At 35.8% G+C, this 24625-nt stretch overlaps 1 protein-coding gene across 2 annotated transcripts in view; it reads right to left on the reverse strand.

The window, feature by feature from the left end:
• B3GALT1 (beta-1,3-galactosyltransferase 1) overlaps positions 1–24625 on the reverse strand; it is a 202651-nt gene that overhangs the window by 112696 nt on the left and 65330 nt on the right. Inside the window, exon 2 of one of the 2 annotated variants that reach the window (XR_004253414.1) lies at positions 1736–1875. The exons of the other annotated variant lie outside the window; for it this stretch is intronic. The gene's annotated coding sequence lies outside the window, so the exon portion shown is untranslated. Of the gene's footprint in view, positions 1–1735; positions 1876–24625 lie in introns of those variants that run through there. 2 annotated transcript variants of the gene reach the window in all.

Genomic DNA, 24625 nt, shown 5'->3' on the forward strand with positions numbered 1-24625 from the left:
ATTAAGAACTATAGAATTTCTGCATATTATTCTATATACCTCGAGTGTGCTCTAGTCTCCTTTCCCTTTTATTGCACTCCCCAAGGTAATACAAAATAATAATATGCCATATGGCAAATGGAACCAGCTGAAACACCACACAGCGTCTTTTATCTTGTACATTTTACAATATGACATTCCCAAGTTTGTAACTGATGAATATTGCATCTCCTAGAAACTCCAGCTGTATTATGCTGCTTCTCCCATTAGAGGCATCCTTACTGATACTCTGAACCTTTTTATTTTTTTTTTCTATTAATGCAGCAGCTGTCATTTTGCAGAAATCAACAACATACAGAGGAACTGGCAGAATACGTGGTAATCTTACCAAAGTGCAAAAAGTGCAACATGTTAGCATGAACAAAATATTTGCAAAACCATGAACTGTGCTACATTTAAGTGCTATGATGTAACTAATAATAATGATTTTTTAATATATATTTTTTTCAGTTTGAGAGGCTTAACTGGGAACTGGGCTTCCTCCCTCCCTGCCTGCCTGCCTGCCTTCCTTCCTTCCTTCCTTCCTTCCTTCCTTCCTTCCTTCCTTCCTTCCTTTTTCTTTCTTTCTTTCTTTCTTGTCTCCTACAAGGCCAAACTACAAGGAATTCTATTTTGAGCATATATACTGAACTCGTGATAAGCTGATGGTGCTACTCAGGAACGTGAAGCCCTGTACAGAGCCATTCTTAACAGCTGATGGGTTGGTGTATCGGGCCTCTCATTAGCTTTAGTTTTGCGAGTGGAAGGGTGAGGCGCAGATAAGATGGACAGACAAATGATGGATATGTAGTGTTTAGTTGTGAGCATTTCTTCTTAACTCCTACTTGTGGAAAATGTAATTTCATCCAAATAAGCTATATCTAAAAACTGAAGAGAGTGTTTCTGTCACAAACAATGGAAAGGCCTTGTGCAGCCTGCAGTTACCTTAGTTCCCCAGCTTGTTTCAGGCTGTAGAGAAGGTACTTTCTCTGTCACATTTACTTCTACCACTGTGTCACTACAAGTGGTAAAACAACTTTTTGCTAAATTAAGGGAGCAGAGGAGGAAAGGGTGAATTGTTGCTCGCTGTTCGTCCAGCTTTGCTGCTGTGTAAATATATTTTTTACTCTCCTTTATTCAGGCTTAGGAACTAAAAACATGTGCCAGCTCTAAATGAACTCTTTATGTGTCACCAGTGTCAGAAAGCAGAGGCAGGTTATAACACACCTGCTCATCTGCAGTGTGTGTACATGTAATGCCCAAAGAGCTCAGTATTAGGATAGCGTAATTTAAGGTTTTAGAACTTGGAACTGACTGCTTGAGAAAGAATAGGAACACAAAGCACAACTCTCTTTTATTTCTTTGTACAAATATTACTCATTTGGTTTTCTATATCAAATAGTAACGTGTTTTGTTTTGTTTTGTTTTTTAACAAAACAAAATGGATTATAGTTCATGGATTTTATTTAACAAACAAATAAATAAATAAAATACTACGATGGCAAGTATTTGCATTGTGGGTTGTGGCAACTTTGTTCAAAAAGAAAATTTATTGTCTGGGTGGGAGTAAGAAGGATATGTGTATGTTTATACATATATCCATAGGCACATACAGTAGTTATTCTCAAAAATATTAGAAAGGACAAAATAGGCAAATCTATTTCAAATGGTTCTTTGTACAACTTGCACATTGTAGGGAATCACCTGTGTTCCTTACCTGATTCTTCAGAAACTTCTCTGTCTTTTCATCCTTAATTTCTCTTTCTTGCTGATCTGCATCACATCCACTGCCATTCTCCACAGATTGCTTGTCTCTTTGTCATGTATTAAACCCGTGCAGACTGTATATTGGTAAACCTGCATTGACAAACATCCGTGAGTTACCGATGGGTAAATGAAAGACTTGATTTTATTACTCACCTGTCTTCCACGAAAATAAAGACAAAGCAATGAGAAACCTGTGACAAGTTCTGATGTAATAACAAGTTTTTACATATGAATACTACTGTATTCTTTATATTGATAATAACTTAAATCCATGCGCAGAATCTGTTCATATCATTTATTTTTTGGAAAAAATGTGGCAACAAGAATACATAAATATATTGTAAATGTCTAGCAGTTTGTTCTCTGTAAGTCCAAGCAACACCTTCATAGCATTTGTCTGTTTACTTTCAGGGCTAGTCTGGAAGATTACAAGGTACCTTATCCAAGGCACCTCTGCAGGGTTCATTGATTTTCATATAATTCTGCTCAGGCTTGCAAGAACTATCCTTAGGTAGTTTGTTTCCTTTATTATTATTATTATTATTATTATTATTATTATTATTATTATTATTATTATTATTATTATTATTATTATTATTATTTTCCCCTCTAGAAGTTATTTCCTAGGTTTTCCCCAGTTCCTAACAATAATTCCATTTTTTTGTACCTCTAATCCCCACCTTTGCTTTTGGACAATCATTCCATTTGTAAATTCAGATCGTATTGTTCTATTTTATGAACTTTGTTATTCTCATTTCTAATTCTCTGACTTCCTTAATTAAATCCAAGATACTTATAAACACCTGTGTGGGGAATTTGATCACAATTATTTGAAATGACATTTTTGTCATAGAAGTATGAGAAATAATTAACTCTCCTGGGATGTTTAATAAAAAGTAAAATGTGGGAATATACAGTGTTGCCACAGAATTTTAATTGAATTAAACTGCAGCATCATGAATTAAACTTAGAACATCTTTTAAACTAAATTGAGAACATCTTTTCTAAATTGAGGATCATATCTTTGAAGTAATTTCTATATTTATGGTGAATTTGTTTTCTTGAAAACCACAGAAGTATTTGTTGGCCCTTTTTAGGTAAAGTTTATCCAAGTACAAAGACAAAAAGCATATAAATACTTAAAATAACTCCCTTTAAGTGACAAAAATGGTTGTACCCTTTATGTATTAAGCGTTCCATCTGAAAGACTGCACAAGCCTCTAAATAAGCCTGCCTGCACTAAGCCTGGCCTTCTGAGACTTGGAGACACACAGGTACAATGAGGTGGACAAAACCCTGCATCAAAGATGAACTTACATAGGCTGAAGAGAGCAAAATTTGGCCCCATGATTCCCTTTGTCTTATGGCCAAAAAGCTTTACATGCAATAAACACCATCATCAGAACTCACTTAGGATAGGTAATGTGCCTGTGCATCATTTATTTCAGAGTTCTGTGATTAATCACATCTTAACTTTAACACGTAATATGCATTTTCTTAGAGCACAACACATTTTATTAAGGTGTCCACAGGGAAGATATTAAATAAAAATTGTTCATTATTTGCCTGGAAATGCATGCAATATACCAAATACCATGTTTTCTGTGATTAGTTTGCAGGAACCATCTGTCATGTCCCCACCCCCACAGCACTGAGGAAGACAGATACTGAAGGTGAGCAGAACATTTACTTTTGACAATAAAACCACCTCTTGCCATTACTTTTAGCTAGTGTTAAGGTAAACATTAAACATGCTGGAGAAGGTGGCTATCTATTGTGACTCTAGAGCAGTGGGACCAACTATGATTACTTGTGACAGCAAACCTCTTAAAACTCCCGAGGAAAATTGCTTTATAGTTCAAGTCAGGGGGCATGTGCAAATATACTTCCAGGTGGGAGCCGGAACCAAGAAGCAGAAACTTTAGGCTCAAAAAGTTTCAGGATGAGTTCAGTATGAATTTTACCCTTCTCCTTCCTTCCTTTTGGTAGAAAATTATATTGGAAGAGAGAGCAATTTTTCTCTAATGATAAAACAAGATTCTTAAATTAAGCACAGCAGGTAGAAATATCCGGCACAGATTTAAAAAGATATTTCATATTCATATGTTGAACAGTTTTCCAGTGCTGACAGCTAACTATTCCAAGTGGAAAGGGTATATGCTCTGCTGTTGTTCATTCTCTGCCAATTTCCCTTCTTAAAACTCTGGCACCAAATTCTGGGGTCTGTGTACTCTAATCTATGTTATTCTTACCATTATCCATAGGACTAAGAAAGTATTTAACGAGCTAAATCATCTTGGCTTTGAATTCAATTGCAGCAAATAAGTATACTCTCCAAAATTTTTGAGAAAGGGAAAATTGATATTTCTTCACCATCAACATATTCATCCCTTGTTACCTCCTCTCATATTTGCACAACGAGAGCACTCTGCTATGGTATGAATGTACCTAGAGCATATTTCAGGAGCAAAACATAAACACTGGCAGCAAAGGGCACTTTATGCAAATGCATTTTCTGAGTGATGGTTCTGCCTCCCTGATGATTCTGGCAAGACATAGTAATTTGGGAAAATAACTGGAGTGACCTACCCTTCAGTTCTTTTCTCCAGGGTGCGTACATCCCCTTGCAAATAGGATTATGACAAAATAAAAGGTTCATTTGGGTGTGAGCATCTTTTAAGATACAGTCAATATATCACTGTAGAAAATAGTAGAGATAAAGCAGAGCTATAAAAAATACCTTTAGGAAGAGAAAACAGACCATCATGCCTAACTTTATATTGCATTCATTTTCCTTTTACAGCCCACCTGTCAGTCCTGTTATCCTCGTCTAGAAAAGAATTTACAGTAAGTCTCTGCTTCAATCAGTTTCCATGGTAACTTGGTCCTGTTTTTAAACCTTTACATAAAAATGGCTTGGTTAAAATGATAATGCTGGAATGCTTGCCCATACCTGAACTACACCTTTTCCATTACTCAACAGTATTCAATTTGGGGTGTCCCTTTGTCTGCTCCAGTTCCTTTAGCTCCTACACCACCGTCTCACTAACCAAATCAGATCAGATTCTTTACCATCTGGCTATCTCACTTTTCAGAGACACACAGGGTTTGGGGTACTGACACACAGCATGCTGTGAAGTACAGAGTAAAGTATGTTAGGGGCTGGATTCTTGAGTTCACTGGGGGTGGTCCCTCTGGGTGCAGTAACAATACTACACCCAGTATTCTACCTGGCCGAAAGCTCCAGGTAGAGCTTTAAAAAAGCTCTTTAAAAAAATGTTAAAAAAATTAAAAAATGAACCAGAAGAGGCAGAAGGGCCCCCACCTAAGAAAACACTTTTCACAAAGAAAAAAAAAAAAAATCCCCTTCCATGAAGATCAAGGGGAAATAAAAGTTCAGAAAAGCAAACTAAAATTTTATTTGATGCTAAGAATCTCTTGGTACTGTTCTATCACTGTGAATATGTGCATTTAATTCAACTTTTTGTTATCCTATATCCTACTGTCAATCTTTTCTTATGCACTTGTAATTTCTGATTCTCTGCCCCACTTTGACTTTGACTGTGACAATATTTTTCATAACTGTGATTACTGGTTTATATTGTCTTAAATCTGATCTAGGAAAAATCTTTTTTTTTCTTTCTTTTTTTTTTTTTTTTTTTTTAATGTAACATAAGCACTTCAGAGATAACACAAATTACAGTTACAGAGAAATCCTAAGAGAATTTCTAAGGTGGATCCAATAGAGCTCTTCAGCAATTGCCCTGAAAACTTGCTGCATTTTGTAAAAGATGACGCCTTCCCTGTGGAACCAAAAGCTCTTAAAATTCTATACTAGGTCTGCTCTTCTGAGTTGTGTCAGGTACCTTACTATTTGTATGGGAAAATTTTTATTCTGTAAGAGACACAAATAGAATTTATGAAAAATAATTTTTCACTGCTCTATCTGCCAGGCAGACATGCCAAAAGCTGCTGAATGTAGGTGTACACCAATTAATTTACAACTGAGGTTGTCCAGACAAAGACCTGATAAAGATTTTTGCAGATTTTAAAACCTGATAAAGGTTTTGCAATGGGGCAAAGAGATACTATTTTCTTGTGATAAATAATTGTGCAACTGGTGCCTATTAGGTGTTTTAAATATCAGAAACAAGTCCAAGTTTGCACTGTGTTTCATAGTTTAGCTAGTATGAGATCTTACCCTTAGCCATACACAGAAGGGCAGTACTCAGTGATTTTTCCCTCTCATGTCTTTTTCTCATTTCTCAATAGCATTATTATGCAAGGTATATGTGTACTATATCCTTTATAGGAGTTTACATTTGTATAGACTTGATGGTCATCTACTGGTTTATCTAGATAATATGAACACCCTGAAATTCAGTTACAATTTAAAAGGAAAACGTCAGTATCCTTGATCTAAACCAGATGATCTGGGTCTTCTAGAAGCTAGATTTAGACCTGCATCTCTCCTTGCAAAGCAACTTGAAAAAAAACAAGCATTTTTTTTCTCCTCTTTGTAGGACATTTTTAACTAGCAGCTCATTTACCCCCAATGTCCTAACACTGTCCTATAGACATTAATTTCTGAGCACAGGGCATTGTCAAATCAGGGGATCATAAATCCACTGCATTCCCCTCATCAGTCTTGGCAGTAGCATCTTCACAGTACTCCTGCGTGTCAGTAAAGTATGACCTTCTCTCACTGATTCGTGTGGATTAGGCTTAATTGATCTATGTTTTTCCAATGGGCATTTTAACTTTCACACAGTAATTTTTTCAATAACTGATGTCCGACCAACTGGTCCCCAGTTTCCAGATGAAAGAATAACATCTGATGCTTTATCAACTGAAAAAATTGAACTTCCTTATTTTTAATGCTTTTATAATCTTTTTTTTTATTTTTAGCATCTTTTAAATCGATTAAAAATTAAATGTTTACCATTTTTTAAAAATTCTATTCACAATCTTTTGTATAAAAATGGAGACTGACTCTGATACCATTGTTGAATTATTGACTCCATTCTGACGCCAATCTGTGCTCCAGAAATACAGTAGTTTGATGTGAAAACTGATTATACTATTTGGCAGCTTGAAATGGGAAATTTGTCAGGCCTGGTCTTTAATACAGTTCTCACTGTGTTTAATTAACCTGCTAATTACTGTGTAGTGCAACAGGCTAAATTTTATTTTGTGCTGAATATTGTTCGTATGTACAGCAGATCAACTGTTAGTTGCAGAGCTATCTCTGTATTGTTTGATATTTCTGCCACTTCTTAAACAGATTATAAAGTGCTGTTGAATTACGTGGGGATAGAGGGAGGGGTGTATTTCTTAATTTTTGGCTCAGCATTTTGGTTCATACTATTTCTAGAAATTCTTGATTCTTAAATCTTGCAATAGTTATTACTGTGTATTTGAGAAATATCACTGTCTATTACTTATTTAGTTTCTTGCTGGTAGGAATTCCAAATAGTTAATTTCTATGCCTTAAATAATTGTGTGTGTGTGTGTTTTTCCTGTATAGTTATGACTTCCCTCACATACTGTTCTATATGAGATTTTATTTTTTTTTAATTCTGCATTCAATTAATATAGCCTAATTTGTTATCTGTTTTCCCCCTTATTGTGCTTTCTGAAGACATATATCATAACTTGAAAGCCAGTTATATTGTCATTAAAGTAGAATGAACATGTTTGGATATAATAATAAATAGCTCAAATATTCACACATCTGTGAGCCCTCATGTTAGAAATTTCAGAAATTTCTGCTGCTGCAGGCCAATTGGGCTATATAAACAAGTATTTAAAAGGAGTCAGTAGCTTGTAAGAAGTTTACTGAGCATGCATTACCTGTGTGCTGCCATCGTGGTATATGTTTTTTGAATTGGATGATCTTCGCAATGGTAATTTGAACCTTAATCTTCCTCTCTGCCTAGTCCCTTTGGTCCTGGTATCTCCCACACGATGGTGCATCTCCCAAACACCACATTATGTCCTAAACTTATTTTCAAGCTGTTTCTCTATCTGACTGTTTTCTGCTTATCCAAAATCTCCCCTCTCCCTTGTTACACTAGGGAATTCATGTTTTGAAGTGTGTTCCACAGAAAGAGAGAACAGAGGAATGCCTCTGTCAAAGTTACAGGAGAAGAACAAAAAGTATGCACCGAGAGAGGCTGGAGAGTGTGAAGGAAGGAAAGAGCAGTGCTTTGTTACTGCTCTCTGCCTGGCTGTCCTACTCACAGGAGGAAGTTCAAAAACAAATTAATTAGGATCATGAAAGTTGATTGTTGTCCATGTTTACAAGGAGAAGGGCACAGAAGGCCTTCTCTCTGTGGTTTGTTAGAATCAGAACCACAGTGTGTGAATAGTCTTACAACCTTTCCCTTCTACTCTTCTGCATCCAGCCCTCCTGACAGAAACACTCACTTATCTGGCAGTAAAACATGTATAAAAAGCTCCTGATCTTTATTGTGGTGAGATGAGAATTATTTTATAACGATGCATTATAGGAAAGAGCAAATGGATGCAATGGGCAGAAGAGCTAAGATCTCAAACCAAGCCTTCAGGCTCACTTCAGAGACCACCAAACCCTGTTCTCTTCTGGAAGGCTAAAAGGTTGCAAGGAAGTTAATTTCAAACTAATGTCATATCCACTTGATTTAATTAAGAGACTGTTGTCTCCAGAAACTCTTGTGATCATAATTGACTTGTGAGATTAATCTAATCAATATCTTTTTTTTTTTTTCTTTTCCTTTTTTTTTTTTTTAGTAGAACTATTTAAAAAAACACACATTCAGATCACTTCACAGTTAATTAAAAAAGTTCCACTTTATTTGGAAAATAACCAGTACCAGTGAAAATAGTAAGCAGAAACATAATGTTTTCTTATCACCTAATAGCACTGAATAAGTAGGTATATGTGTACTTCAAAATGAGTTGGCTGTCTTGAAGTGACACAGACAGGGGTTGCTGCATTAGGCAGTGAGTTCAGCCAGTGAGTAGGTCTCAAGGAAATTCAGGTTCCTCACATGGCTTCTGGGCTACTCCCTCATCTATAAAATGGGACACCATGAGACTTTCTTTGTGCGATGGTCATGAATGCATTCCAGACTCTGTGATTCCCAGCTGTTGCAGGGAGCATGTTGCAATGTTTTTAAGTACTTAAACAAGAAATAGAAAATAAATCATGCCTATTTTCTGGTCAACAGCCAGAAAACTCAAAAATTTGCATCTTGCAATGTGATCTTTATAAAGATTTTCAGTGACAATACATAAAGGTGAATCTAGCTTAACGTGTCATTCTTAGAAGATATTTGTCAGTTCCGAGGTCACTCCATTTCTAGAAAGAAATACAAGCTTTCCATATTACTTTTAGAAGTATTGTATAAGCAATTCATTTTCATTTGTGTGCTGAGAATCTGGGTTATTGGGGGTTATTCATAAAATCCAAACTAGCTTGCTCAATTTTCCACCATCCACTGTGTAAGAAAATACAATTTGAAGGAAGCACAGAATCAGCCTGGGCTCTTGAGGATGTTTGACGGTTATATTTTATTTTATACAAGGAAAAGAATTAATCTTTTCTAAATTATAGGTGTGAAAACAATCAGCTGTGGAGGCGTGTGTCTTAAATAAGCTTTATAAATATAAGTGCTTTTGATTTCTAAAGATAATGTATGGAACAAGCCAGCTTCAACAAAAAAGCAGGGTTAATCATCAATGTAGCAACATCGGTACAAGCCGGGCATCATTCTAGAAAATGAGACAAATATTAATCTAATATAGAGAATACTGTGAATTCCAAGGTTACGTGTGTCATAAATATGTGGTTGACTCACTGGCTTTGAACTCCTGAGTGCTTTATACATTAATTTCCTTCAAAACTAGAAGTAAAGCTCAATAGAAAATGGGTTTCATAATTTTTGCTAAGATTTTAGGTTGGTCAATATGAACACTTATTAGAAAAAGTATTTGGTGAATCTACCTAGAAAAATTTCTGAACTTGCCCACCAACTTTCTTTTTTTTCCCCAAAACACAAGTATAAAATCAAGACATATTTAAGACGATATAATAGAAGATAAAAAGAAGATAATATTTTGAATAATTTAGCTCTAAATGGGGAGGTTTATATTTATCATGAATTAAATTCTAATAGGCAAGCATATATATATATATATTACAATTTTGTTTCAATAGTAGCATCAGCAGGACTTTTAATTAAATTTAATCAATTTTCTTTTTTCATTTTTGTCAATTTTGACTTGGAGGAATTGAAGTTGTAAGACAAATATTTTGGCTTAAGCAGCCTAATCATTCATGTGGGTTCAGCACCTTTATTTATCCATATTATTTATCCATAAAATTTACTAAAACAGTAATTTTTGAAGTCTTGAAAATGAAGCAGAATTAACCAACTTGGATTTACAAACAACTGAAATGAACCATTTCTTTGGATAAACAGGCTCTTTTTCATTTCTAAATGAAGGATGTAGTATTCTCAGCAATGCAAAAATGAGTTTTTTTTTTTTTAAAAAAGTTCTCGGGATGGGAAGTAGAGAGAATGTTCACCCATCCTACAAATATAATATAAAAGCTCAGTCTTTTTAAGGTCACTTAAAGAAGAGACACTCTTCTCATTGCTATGAATTTCCCAGATAGCTGCCTAAGATCAATGATATTTGTGTAGTTTATTAGTCCTCACTAAACTTCAGCTCTTCAGTTGTAAAGTAATACAGTTTACTAACAATTGTGAGAAGAAAAATGAGGTATGGATATTTTAAAATCCAGAAGTGATAAAGACAAATTTTGAAGACAAATGGTGCTTTTCTTCACACATAATCATGAATATTATTATTATTTTTTTATTATTTTTTCCTTGTTGGTTGGCTTTTCATCTATATAAATATTATTACACTGGGGTATCATTTTGTAACTGTTTTTTTTTTTTTTTTTTTTTTTTTTTTTTTGGTGTGTGTTTCACATGCCCAGATGATATAAATTAGCTACATTGACTTAACTGATGTAGTACAGATTTATATCCCCATGGAATGGGGAGCATATACAGTTAACATGGCATAGCATAAAAGCTTTCTCATTTAGCAGAGGCTATCTGTGTGCATGAGAATTTCAAATCACTTTTGAAGATTTTCACATTACTTTGTATGTTGGACCAAGGGTCTCGTAACTTAGTGGGGCTTTTGTCATTGTTCTGGAGCTAAAGGTGAGCAATCATATTACCCAATTTTAAGCTACTAGCTCAGATTGACGGGAGTTCAGTGTCTGTCATTTCTCTTTTAGAAACCAAAAGAATTCTGTAGATAGGCAGGAAAAGATCTGGATTCAAATTATTTTCTCAAGACAGTCTCAGTTGCCATCTTATTTGGCTGGAACAAATAGCCATGAATGTCTAACAGAGTAATATAGACTATTGAAAACATGATTATTATGTTTATCTGTAACTTCAAGGCACTAACAAATTCCAGCAAATACAAGCATGGAACCTGTCCAGAATACCTTTAAGTGTTCTGCAAAAGATTGTTCAGGCTTTTTTGGTTAACATGTATGGAAAGGCTTGCAAGAATTACGCATAAAGCTCAATGTAACCGAAAGTTCTTGTGGCAACAGAATTTGAACAAAAATCATTTGGGCATCTTTAGACAATGTTCATAAATTTCATGTACACTATTAAATAAAAGTAACAATGGGAGATCTAGGTCATTTAGTGTTCAGCCTTAAAAGGCATTGACCCTCTTTAATGTCCTGTTCCCAAGAGATAACAAAGCACCATGTGGGGTCCATGGCAGCATAAATGACAGTGCTTTACTGTCATTTTACATTTTACATACATTATGAAATCATTTTACATACATTATGAAATCTTAATCATTTGTATCTTTAGTCAGATTCAGAAACTTCTCTTTTCCTGCTCTGCCTTAGTTATCCTTGGTTAGAGAAACCTATCAAAGGATGTTTCCCTCATTAAAGAATCCGTTTTAAAATGTGAAAGTTTATTTACATGCTTTAATGAATGACTGATACAATTGTCTGAATAACTGTAATATAATTTTAGCTATGTTCATTTGTCTGACCTACACCCAGCCTTGGAAGATAATACGCTATCTCACTGAATAATCAGCTCCACTCCTATTTCATAAATTGGGGTCCTCTTCTCCTAGACAAAGGCATAAAAGGAAAAAAAAACAAAACACCATAAACAGGAATAAATGTATTCACTAAACATCTTTGATTGCAACAAAATTTAGTTCCATTGATCCAGCCTCGAGGTATTATGCAGATGGCATTGGATTATATAGCTTTTGCCTATATTGTGTATTTAAACTGACTTCAGAAAAGTTCAAGTAGTAGTTTGTCTATAGATACCACTTTTTCTTTTTTTTTTTTTTTTACTGGATGATTACACAAAAGTTTAGAAAGGTAGATTTGATTTCTTCATGGTCCAAGTACAGAAAAGAAAGAACTATGTTAAGCTCTGTTTTGAAATTCAAATTCTGTTTATACTTAAGGTAAGAGACTATCTAGAGGCTAACATGGCTTGCATGAGCTTCAGATGATGAACCTACTTCATATTGCTCTCACCACACTGTATTGGTTAGTCATTATCTTTTAACAGTGCCTTTAACAATTAGGTAAAATAACGTTTTATCTTTTTTTTTTTTTCCTTTTTTTTTTTTTTTTCATACTTAGACAATCTTGAACAAACTAATCTTATTTTTCCTTTGTTTTTCATTATACTTGCCATATGGAACACGTACAGTAGAATTAATTTAAAACAAAAACAAAACAAAACACACTTTCAATCTCTATCCTTGACTAGATTCAGATGAAGTAATTCTTTCCCATCTTTACTCTTCCTCAAGGCCCAATGTCCATTATTGTTGAATGAGACACTATGGGTTTCTCACTGATAATGAAAAGAGGTTGTTAAAATTCAGTCAGGCGTTTTCCCACTCAGAAGCTGTTTTATCAGCTGATGTTTCCCTGAAGCATTAGACAGCTGATTGAGCAGTCCAGTCCAGTAAGGAGAAGACATCATTGAATATTCTGTCCAGAATGAAACAGTCAGATCTACTATTATTTTATTTTCCTTGAAAGACAGATTTCTGCCATGCATCTAAAGGTGAAGCACAGTTCAGATCACTACAAGCACTATTTCAGCCAATATATATAGTGCACCTTGGCAACGGAATACTTCTCACTAAAGAGTCATCCAGATAAATGTATGTTGAGATTCACCCTACACTGATATTATTTTTGGCTCCTGATGTGACAGAATATTCAGTATATTTAAAATATACTGAAATATATTTTATTCTTTTACTGTGCCTTTTGCTCCTGATCAGACTTTTGCAAACTGACTTGTGTTTGCTCCTTCAAAAAGCCCTGTTTACTGTACTCAGTAAATGTTCTGTTGCTTAGGATAAAAATATGACCACATGAATGTATGATTGTAATCATATTCAGTTATTAAAATCCACAAGAATAGTCTAGCTTGACACAGTCTAGAATGATATCTCCTCAAGCTGTGAAATCTTACTGAAAACTTGCTTCAGAAATTACTACTGAGAAGCCGGATGTGCCTTTCCCTTTTGGACAATCTGGTCATAATTCAAAAAGAGCAGAAATATTAAAATGAGTAAGAAGTCCATAAACTTCTTATTAGAAGCTACAGATGGGTAGATCTGGCACCTGTTCTGTTTACAGATCTGCACTGCCTTTAGATGTCTAGAATTTGGGGGTTAATACAGTGTTAGAAGTAGTAGAAATGTAAACTGAATAACAAAGACAAGAATGTATTTCTGATGGCAAAGGCTGGCTAATTTTGGAGATTTCTGCTCAAGAAACATATAAGAACTGTGTCTTGGGAGCATTTAGTAACAAGAAATTCCCACATGGAGAATACATAAATAGTATTCTTTCTTAATACTGCTTCCCCAAATTCAAAAAAATTCAGTTCCATGTTTTTAGCATTTCCCAAGGCCATACATTTCAGAAACTTTATATTTAAATATCTCTTTCCCAGAACTGTAATAATAGAAGATTTCATTAGCAACATTTAGGAGTTTTAAATTATTGCTGTAGAAACAGATACATTATAGTGCACAAAGGAAAGGACAGAATAGTTTTCCCCCACAGCAGATTCTCAGTGTATATTATATGATTCAGTGTATATTATATGATTCATACGGAGAGCAATCATGTAAATCATCTGTGTTTTTCTTTTTGAATAGATTTAAAGCTAGCTTTATTTCCAAATTAAGAAAATGTTATCAAGGTAATAGAAAAAATTCTCACTATCAAAAAACCTATGTTAATACATACTCTATATTATGCATATAAGCAACTCAATTTCAAAGGTAAAACGATTATTTTTTTGTTGAGAAATTTTGAGGAGTTGCTGTGAATTCTTGAAGAACTAAGAGTAGTCTTCCAGCGTGACATAAATATCTTATGATCATATTATTATTATTATTTTTAATTTCTGCACAGACTGGGTATTAAGAAAACTTCCCCTCTATTTCCCCTCTTTTAATCCTTCCATTCTACTTCATCTTCCTTTGATCTGATTTCACATGACTGCTAGGTCTCAAACATTTAGTATGGACTCAGTCTTCTACCTCCCACTCAGTTTCATGAACCTTGGCCCTGGTGCTAGCACATCATGTATTTGTTGAGCATCTCCTCTCCTGATCCTGAACCATGCATGCTGGAGGCAGCGGATCAGATCAGTGGCAACTAGTTTTGCCCGCAGTGTATTGTGCGGGAACAGGATAGAGGCACCAGCATTGCATTTCAATGGGAAAAAGTGTTGCCAGCTGTGGAGAGGTTTGTACCTTCCAGCCATGGATTCTCTCTATGTAGAGAAGAGGGATGCTATTCCTCTGTAATCACTAACTTTACTGGTAAAATTTATGGAACAAAGGAGATCACTGTGTTGAATATGAGTCTTGGTTTTTAAGCTTTGCCAATATTATTTTAAAATTACATGCTCCCTGTTTAATGATCAGAATAATGTAAGACATTCTACTCACCAGTTACTCCGTTTTTATCCTGCCCATGATCTCTCCTGTCCTCCTGTGTACTGTGATTGCAGCTGGAGTAGCTTTGTGTTTGCCAGCTCAAACACTGATTATACATCTGCTGCAGAAAAGAACTTAATGTTGGATGCTGGAGCTATGTGGGAACCTATAACACAGGTGGTCAGTTCACAGAGCACACTGTGCTCTGTGTGGCCTTGACTAAAGTACTGCTTACCTCTCCCTGGGCTAAGTGATGCTGTGCTTAGATATGGTTGTGCAAACATGACCTCAGTAGTCAACATTTCAAAAGAAAAGAACCCCAAATTTGAAAATCTGAATGGTAATTTGTTGTGCCTCAGATGCTACCATGACGTTATCATATAGGGATTAAACGTATATTCCCTGGTAAAGTAGTAGTCAACTCTATAGTACTGTAGTAATGCATGTTCAAAGAAACATCTCAGATTATATTAATCCACAACTTCAGCATTTTGAAGCACTTTTTCCCTTAACCTCCCAGGCACAGCTCTCAGCCAGTGCAAATCCTTATGTTCTCCCAAGTGCAGGTTCACCAATGAACTTTAAGAAATCACATCCTGTCCATAACAGTATTGCAGCAGTGAGATAACAACCATGTGTACAGCTTATCAACTGTTACTGCAAACATTTAATTGACTTGATAATAAAGAACTTTTAAGGTGAATTTTAAAAGTCAAGACAAGAATTTGATGTAAAATCGTGCTGGGTCTGGCTGGGAGTTAACTTTCCCCACAGCAGCCCACTTAGTGTTGTGCTCTGCACTCGTAGCTAGAATAGCACCGACATCACCCCAACGTTTTGTTTGCTGCTGAGCAGCGCTGGCACAGCACCAAGGCTTTCTCCAAGCCCCCCAAGGCCAGCAGGCTGGGGTGGGCAGGAGGTGGGGAGGGGACACAGCCAGGGCAGTCGACCAGAGCTGACCAAAGGGATAATCCGTACCTATGATGGCACACTCAGCCATAAAAGCTAGGGGGAAGAAGGAGAAAGGGGGACTTTCATTATGAAAGCATTTGTATTCCCAAGCAACTACCACATGACTTGAGGCCCTGCTTCACAAGAAGTAGCTTAATAACACCTGCTGATGGGAAGTAGAAAATAATTTTTCCTCCTTTTGCTTCTCTGTGGCTTTTTTTTTTTTTAATTTATTTTCCTTTCATTAAACTCCTCCTTATCTGAACACATGAGCTTTTCTGTTGTCATTGTATTTTTCTCCCCTGTCCTTCTGAGAAGGAGAAGTGAGAGAGCAGCATTGGTGTTCCTTAGCCGCCCATTGGTTTTTAAACCACTGCAAAACCATAAACAACTCGAACAAACAAAATCATTTTGGGGCTGATTCTGATGTGGTTTAGAATTGAGAAATTTAAACTGACATATTTACTATATACTACTAAATTGTAAAGCAACGGAAACATGATGTTGAATCATTCTTAATGTGATGCATAATGAGTGGAAGGAGTAATTGGCACTGGCTGTGCCTTACGTTCATTGCTAACCTCAGCCATTACTGTCCAAAGTTGCATTTTAAACTGAATGCTGACTCTCCTGTCTGTGGAAAAACTTTCCATTCACTCTAATTAAACTGGATAATGCAATTCATGAACTGTTTCTGGATCACCGCTCTTCTTACTTTAATGGAAATCAATGAAAAATAAGTAGGCTTCCACAGGAGGAAATAAAAGTACAAACTCAATCTCAGAAAAACAGTCCATGAAGATTTGTCAAAAGTGGAACACATTGGTGACCTGTGGCCTTTCCTGGGCTTGTCTTGGAAATGCTAATGTCCAGATGGTACTATTTCATGCTACTTTGAAATGAGTTATCAAATCCTGCCACTAGTATGCAGCCAAATGAGTTATCAAATCCTGGCACCAGTGCACTGCCAACAACCAGAAATTTTACAGCAGAGTGCTGTGGAATGACCAAAACAAATCTTAGAAAGGGAAACCAGAACAGTTCTGTGACTGCAGTTACAACTAACAAAGGCTGCAGCTTGCTCACTGAAGCAAATCCACTGTCTCTAGCCATCTTGTTTCTGGTACGCATTGTTCTTTAGGCTTCCATTGTGAGCTGCAAGATTTAACAGTGTCTACGGAAGAAACCAAAATGCTGCACCAACTCCCAATTCTCCTAGCCCTTCTCCAGCTTCTTTCCCTTCAGTTGTGCATGGGGAACTTTGAACGATTTGTGTTTCTCCTGTCGCCTAAAGCATTCTTCCTTTAACACTGCAAATACCTCCCCGGCATAATCTGGAGAGGCAACACTTGGGTAGTAGTGCATGATGTGTTGCTGCTAGAGAAAGCCAGACAGGATTTTGGACAGTAAAGCAGAAGTTGGGTTACTTTTGTAGTTTTCATGATGTTCCTGGTCAGACATAAAACTGTTTCTTAATTGTTGGCAGAGTATATAGGTCTTTTTCAAATGATATCACATAATACAGTAAAGGTGGTTTCCATTCTACAACATGAAGTAATTTAGAGTAAAGCATTAATTGCTTTTGTCCACACTTTTTGTAAAGTATTAATTGCTTTTTGTGACTTTGTAGTTACTATGATAAGGCAAATTTCTTGCCTAGGAATTTGGAACTGTGTTCCAAATCTGTAGTTAAAAAAATCTGTTCAAATTCTAGTTTTAAGATTCTACAAGAATCTTTCATAAGCAGGCTGAATGTTTCTATCTCTGTGACTCATTTAAAGGGTACACTTTGTAACTGTCAAAGATGTTTAGTGATAAAGCTTAAGTTTATATAGAGTTTTTAGAAAATTGTAAACTAGCAGCAAAGTCCTTTCTGCAGTGCAGGGCAGCAAGGTGGATGATGACAACAGTCATGTGTAACCTGCACAAGAATGACATGCATCATTGTAAGGGGTTGGCAGGAAAGGACACCAGGCCCTATCTTTAGCCACAAAGCCCAGGCAGAAGATGCCTTTAAAAAGGTACTGATTGTTAAGTCTCAGATTCTCAATTCCAGCTTTTGATCCATTGATGTCTTTTGTCAGTTCCAACTGTTTCTCCAAACTATTTCTCCTCTGTGGCAGGTAAAAGTGGTTTTCCTGCCTCCTAAGCCTCAATGAAATTAAAATGTTTCAAGACATTAAGAGCAAAGGCATAATTAGTTTTCCATTACATGATGTGAAATGAATTCCATTGAAACATGTAGCATTTAGAGGACAAAAAATAAGCAGCTGTGTTAAAATTTTAAAAATGGTAAGTCAATTGTAATATTTTATCTGATAACACCTACTTCCTTAATGGTTTTGAAATTTTTTTATCTTAATAACTGAAATTTCATGAGCTAAAGTATATCTGTGTATGGTAGTAATGTCTGTTGCCATCTAAGAAACTCCCTGATACAAGACAGGAACTTCTGTTTAGAGTTGAAGAGTTTTTAAGAAATTCCTGTGAAAATTAAGATGATGAAAACATGCAGGTGAAACAATGTCAAAAGAATTTCTTTCATGCAGATAAAAATTGCTTTCCATGATGAACTGCATTGGAGTATGCCTAAAATAGATGTCTATGATTCCGTATCTGCCTTAGGTTGCCAGCAGTTCACCTGAAATAAGAGGCGTCCTGGTTTTTCTCTTAGCACGCACTTAACAATTTAGTCAGAGTCTAATCTCAACAGTCATTATCTACCGTAGCTGTATCACCTTTAAATGATCCTTTAAATATTTATAACATGAAATGCTTTAACATGACAAATGCAAGCAAAAACCTGTGAAATACAAAAAAAGACATTAGAACTAGACTTCAGATTCCTTAACAGAGTGTAATGATTTTCCCAAGATGAAGTGAGGGAGTACTCAGTATACCTAAACGTCAGGCTCAAGATCAAGTTCTATCAAGCTATTCATGTCCAAGTGGAAAAAAAAAATAACAAAAAAATAAATAAAGGCATTTTAATTCTGAAGTAGCTGTTGCTTAAAAATTTGGCTTCACTGCATTGGAATTGATTCCAGGAGCTATGCAGAACATAGATCCCTGAACTCTTACTCATCCCTGCCCTTATATTTGTTAACCTTCTACCAGAAATGATTAGAGCCATCTAAAATTCTGCATCTTAATCTGACTCCATAATTTCTGTGTAGGTTTTATCTCCCAGAATTCTATGTATGATCTTCAAAGGTATTTTAGCTTGTCTTAAGACATCCCTTATCTTTGATCATGTTGTTTCAAAATACATCTTATCATGTCAGTAAAAGGAAATTAATATTTAGATAACATCTTCACGTAATTCAGAATCCTAAAACAATATAAACATAATGACTTGGAGGAACATAGATCAAAAAAGGGACCCCATCATCTTGTTTCTCCAGCAAGGGGAGATTTTGCAAAGGAAAGAACACTTTATGACATTTCACTTGTGTCAATTAACACATACTCTGTGTCATCTTCACATACTGGTACAGAGGTTGTGTGGTTTTCTTTGGAGAACAAGAACCAAAACAAGGATATTCTTGCAGAGACCCTAAACTATATCTTACCTCCTGTATACCTGCATTTCTTCTCTGTTTATTCTGTCTCTAAGTCTGAATAAGGTTTCTGAACCTGAGGAAGAAATGCAGTTAAAAAGTTTCACAGCATTAGCTTGTAATACTTAGGACACAGTGTCTATTTCGATACCATATGTTGTTCCAGTTGTACCCTCTGCCCTGCATCTGCCTTTGTTCACTGAATCCTTAGTGTGTCATGGCCTACAAGGTCATTTCCTCTTACAATACTGTTTTATGCCAAGCAGACAGAGAATGTTTTTTCTGGCAGCCTGCTTTACACTAACAGCTACGTGTTCCCTTCTTTTAAAGAGTACAAATCTGTGGTGTCCACATGGAGAGTGATTGTGAAGCGTTAAGTTCTGGGATTTGCTGGCCACATCAGTAGACTGTAGTGATAAGGTAACCAAAACATGAATTGATCCATTGCAACTAATAAAATCAAGCTACTTCTCCAAAGTCTTGAAGAAAACAGGAGAATACATAAAGAGTTGCTTCTTTGTACCTGTGTTTTCATTAGAAGTTGTTGTCCAGCTGCCTGAAACTCACTGAAGTATAAATTATCCAATGCCATTAAGCTGTGAAGGACAGTCATATTATTTAAGATCTTGTACTGATCATTCATGCTAAGTTGTTAAAGAAAGTAATTTTATTTATGGTCTTTAAGTTTTTTTTTTTTGTTTGTTTGTTTGTTTGTTTTTTTCATATGGTCTTTCAGTATTTTTCAATCTACCATATATCAAACAAATCATCATAAAGTTCTAGTGAACTCATGATTCAATGCCATTAATACCTGCACAAACAATACAAACTGTAGATCTTCAGTTTCTAAAATTCAATTTTATTTTCCAACCACAGCATATTTTCAGTTTGTTCTGTAAGTCATCCTGCCACCGGCTATTTTTTCTCTATGGAATATCTGTAGCTGATTGCTGTGGTAACTTCTAACATTAAAAATATGAGGGACTTCTGAAATATTCTCAAGCTTGATGCCTAAGTGATTTATGTAATAATTCTGATATAGGCAAGTACTAAAAAAGCTTGAGTTTTAGGCGTTGATTCTTAGGGATGCTAACAAGTTATCTAAATTTATTAATCAAAATAATACTCAAAATGATAGATACCATGTATTTATCTAGCTAGGAATGGGGGGAATACCTGATCTTTTACCTCCTTTGCTGCTGGACAGTACTGAAATCAATTCCATGTTAATGCTAAAGGAATAAGAAATTAGAGAAATGAGAAGCAAAAACCAAATGTGAACTTGAAGTCTGCACACCAATACTGCTGGAAAAATATTTCCAGTAATTCACTTCATCTCCTATCTCAAACTTGGCAATTAATTTGATAGCCATTCTTTTTTAATCTGTTCTTTGTCTCACAAAATCTATTTTGAGTTTCCTCTTAAAATAAAAGAAAAACCTTATCTCTTTTTCCCATGTAAATAGTACAAAAATGATACTTCACAAATATTATAAATTCTGGATTAGAATATCTTCAGCTTTGTCATTTGACAGTGAATCCCAGCATTAAAAACAATGTGCTGAAGGAGTAGCTTGAAGAATAAGAGTCTCTGAAAAACAGCAAAGCTGGCTAAGAGTTGTCCATATCAGTACATATATTAGCATTGCACAATCACAGTGTAATTGTTAACAAAATCCCCCTAATTTATTAATTTTTTTTTTAATAGGGTCCTATGTGATCATTCCAGCCTACTCATGATGTGTTTCTACCAGTCAACTTAACCTGTGTCTAAACCATCTCCTAATATCTTAGTTACACACAAAAGACTGTCTTATATTGCATTCCTGCATCTGCAGAGAGAGTTTCTTCTGAATGTTTAAAATTATCTATGTAAGTTTAGGTTGTTCTTCTGCCAAAATTGTTTTGAGGACACCTTATGCAGCTTCTCTATCCAGAAAGGTAAACAACATAGTTAAGCATGTTAAGAGTCTCCAGGACCATCTTAAATTCCCACCTGGAGAGCTCCTGGAACAATTAGTCATTAATGACTGCACTGGGCAGGCACACAGGTATGGCCCTGATATACAGCTACACAATTAAAACACATTACAAACCTGAATTTCATCCGTGTGTCAAAATTACAACTTAAATTCCATGCACCATCATGACATGCACCATCAAATAGATTTCTAATTTAGGTGTCTGATTTGGACAAACAATTAGGTTTGTTTAGGCAACCCTACCATCTAAATCATTTGGATGATAGGGTTGCCTAAACACCAGGGTTTTGCTAATATGAATCAAGTACAAGACTTAAGAAGGGCCATAATGTTTGCTGTTCCTATAGGAAATAAGGGGAAACTGTGAACTGACATTTTCTACTGAGAGGTTGCCATGAAACTGGGCAGGAATTTGAGTCTGCAGTAGTCATTTCAGGTAACTAAGTCATCTCGCCATAGCCTTCCTGATTCCTGTGGAAGCACAGTTTAATACCCTTCTGAAGCCTTATCTCAGTATTTTTTCTCTTGGGAACATACTGCACAGTATGCAGTTAGTACTGATAAGGAAGCTATTAGAGGAGATCACAAAACTAATAATATAGCATAGAAAAGAACGACACTAACCCCTAACCCCAACTTCTCCCCCAGCATATGTGGTGGCTTAACTTCCATCGAACATGAATAGACAGTATTTATAATCCCCATCTCATTTTATTTTATTTTATTTTATTTTATTTTATTTTATTTTATTTTATTTTATTTTATTTTATTTTATTTTATTTTATTTTATTTTATTTTATTTTATTTTATTTTTTCACTCTCTGTTTTCAGATAAACAAAATGCTTGCAACTAGCAATCAAACTGGAAGTAGCTGTGCAGCCTAGCTTTATAGTGAATCACATTAGAATGGTAAAGGTTATGAACAGGTCACTGTAATCCTGTTAGATAGGCACTTACTTCTTTACTTGTCAGTCCTTCAGTCCTAAGTATTTGATTTAGACGCCTACTGTGCTTTTTCACATAGATTTTGATTTTGTCTGTTTGCCTGCAATATTAGGAATAGTCAATGTCTTTGGTTCAGAACATATGGCAAGGTAATCCTATTTAGTCATGCTAGGTAAGTTGTCTTTTGTCACACTTCCGATGGGCAAATACATTTTTTTTTGTTTATGTTTTGTTTTGATTTACTTTCTTATGAATTCAATACTGTCTTCTCAAGATGAAATTATGCTGATCAACAGTAATGTGGTTGCATTTCCTGTACTGAAATTTATACTTCAGGCATATTTGTAGCAGTATATGTGGGGTTCTCTTTTTATGGGCTCCCCTTACCTGTTTGCTCCTCTGCTCTGTGGTTACATTATCCTAAAAGTATGTAAGACCTTTAGTTGTCTCAACCAAATTTTATTTTAATTCATACTACTACTTTAAGGGCTGCAGGTATATAAGAATACCAACTTGAGCCACTGCCAAAGTGAAAAATTGGCAAAAAAAATCTCTTAAATGTCTTCCTGCTGGTGAAAGTAAAAGGCATTATCTTTTAAACCTAGCAAGGAAAATCAGCTATTTCTGGGAACAAAACATAATTTTCTATAATGTACTGAATCTATTTTCACAGGCCTTGGAAGAGCATTATCTTTTCCAAGATCTCTTGCATCTCAGCATGTTTTTCTGTTACAAAAAAATAAATAAATAATCAACCACCATCTCTAAAGTAAATAAATCTAAATACTAACATTTTAGCTAAGAGACTTTTTATTGTTTTGAGTTCCAACTGTGTTGCATTCTATTTTTATTGGACAGTGAGGAGAATGACTAGATGTTAATTACATCCTTCCCTTTTGACTCACCACCCCTATTGTTTTCGTAACTTGTAGGCAAGTTCAATAGCAGAGAAGTGGACAAATCCTAGGGAAATAAAATTAAAAGGTTGAAGGTGGGGGGGGGGGGGGGGGGGGGGGAGGGGAAAGGAGAGAGAGAATAAAGATAATCAAGTATAGGAAAATAGCTGGTATCGCTCTTTTCTTGAGACATACATGAAACCTCACAGACTGAGCATGAGACTCTTCCCTTCCATTCCCATGCCATACCTTTTGCAGCAAGTTATGAATACCATGCATTTGTAGCACAGCTTGACTCCTGCTCTTGGATCCCATATGGCCGAGTGAGCTAGCAGTTTTATCCATCAGCCACATCAGCTTCCAGGCTGAAAGAGACCGTGGCAACTGTGCAGCCAGATACTCCTCCAAACATATCCCTGATAAAAGGCACACTCCTAATGATGCTAGCTAGCCCTTCTTCCTCTTTTGGCTGGGCAGATGCACAGATATTCCTGTACCCCATAATCAAATGCCTGCATCCAACACGTGATGAGAGCTGACATATTCATTGCTGTGACAGCAAGTGTTGAAGTCCAATGCATTGAAGAAAGCTGGGAATTTTTGTTACTTTTCTGTAAGGTAACAACATCCCCAAGTAGGGATTATGCCTCACTGTGCGTTTGGGGCAGGAGTATCGCATGCACTGTTGGCTTGATGTCATTACCATCTGTGGTCAACCTCTTGCTACTTTTGTTTGCAGCAGAGCATGCATAATACTGAACATTTTGGAAGTGTCACCTGAAATAATTTCCTCATATACATTCTGATATATGAAATAAAATGCAGGCAGTATTGTAGCTCTTAAAGATAACTGCTGGCTGAACTACAGAGTATTTCATCTCATAATAATTAGACTTCGAATGCATTCAGAAGAGAAGAACAGCTAGCAGCTAATAGTTTTTTTTGGACTGTAATGCTTATCTTCACCACATTGCTGGCTGGACAGATGGCAACCATGTTGTCAGTCTCGCAGATTCAACAAGGACTTCAGTATTCAGGGAAACCAAACTGCCCTCATTTGCATTAGATTAGAACTGATTCCTCCAGCTTTTAGGCCCGCTGGTAGAATGAGAGGGTACATTCAGTGTATAAACAGCACAGTGCTATCAGATTAGTGCCTTTAAGGAACAGGAAATTCACTAGAGAGAAAAATAACACATTGGTGTTTTTAAGGGAGATTTTTAAGTTTAGAAAATACAGCAATTCCTGTGTTCTACAACTGGCTACGGAATATGTGCTATAGAATGCTTGAACCTTCTTAAAACAGTATAAACAAATTCCAAGGTTTTGCTTCTGTAGTGAAAACGTCTAACCTATTGGTACATTTCAGTGTTTTGAATATTCCTACAGACTCTGCATAATTTGATTTCTGCCATTATGCTGGTGTGATACTTGGCTCTCTGTTCTTTTTCATTTCTTCAGTTG

This window comes from Aythya fuligula, chromosome 6 (assembly GCF_009819795.1).
Source record: "Aythya fuligula isolate bAytFul2 chromosome 6, bAytFul2.pri, whole genome shotgun sequence".
Lineage (NCBI taxonomy): Eukaryota > Metazoa > Chordata > Aves > Anseriformes > Anatidae > Aythya > Aythya fuligula.